This window comes from Mandrillus leucophaeus, unplaced genomic scaffold, assembly GCF_000951045.1.
Source record: "Mandrillus leucophaeus isolate KB7577 unplaced genomic scaffold, Mleu.le_1.0 Scaffold207, whole genome shotgun sequence".
NCBI lineage: Eukaryota > Metazoa > Chordata > Mammalia > Primates > Cercopithecidae > Mandrillus > Mandrillus leucophaeus.
Genome location: NW_012102110.1, coordinates 1,067,769 through 1,068,691, shown reverse-complemented (window position 1 = coordinate 1,068,691; position 923 = coordinate 1,067,769).

Below are 923 nucleotides of genomic sequence, written 5' to 3'. Positions count from 1 at the left end.
TGGGCAGCCGTGCCCTCGGCCTTCTCCTGCCCCACCAGCTGCAGGCCGCTTTCAGTGCTGCGTGTGACCTCGGCGTGGACGAGGCAGGAAGAGCCGGATTGATTTTAACTGAGCGTAGCGTGGGCGCACAGTTCCATGTGCTCATTTGCAGTCACCAGCGGGTTGCACTTGCTTGGACGAGCTCTCCAGGCGCTCTCGCCGTATTTCAGGGAATGAAAGACTAGACTGGCAGGAGAGTGTAGGGGCATGAGGCGGGGTCTTTGAGGAAGAATATTCGTATTCTGGCAGCAGGCTCCTGTCCAGAACTTCGTCATATACATGGAGAAGGAACTTCCTGATTTTTGTAGCTGTTGGTTGAATCCCAAGCATGTAATCCCTTGGACGAAGTAGGTGTATAGAAGGACCTTTCTTCTCCAAAACGTCCAAAGGAGTTGTTTACTCTCAGCCCTGTGGACAATACAACAAAAGTGACCCAAGAAGCCCTGAAGCCCTTTTCATTCCAGAAAATGATTCTGGGTTTGGGTTTTTGTTGAGAACTTGTTGAAGAAAAAATTATTCTGACTCTTGTTAAAACAGTAAGGAAGACTTTATACAGGGTTATTGCTGTAGGTGTAAAGATGATCACACTAGGGAGAGATGAGGTCTGACACGGAATGCTGGGGATGTATAGCCAAGGAGCAGAATGAAGGGGTCAGTAGATGGAAAATTACTGAGACGAGACATCAAGCGCCTAGAGGGTTTCTTGCTGAAGGCAGGCTAGGGCGATCAGATATCAAGGGTGGGGGAAGGAGAAATTTGATCAGATATCCATGGTGATCAGATATCAAGGGTGGTGATTTCTCTCTAACCTGACATAGCAGGATTCTTGCTAAAATAGAGCTGGGCAGGCCACAGGTTCGGCGCGGGGCGGGGCGGGGAGGCGG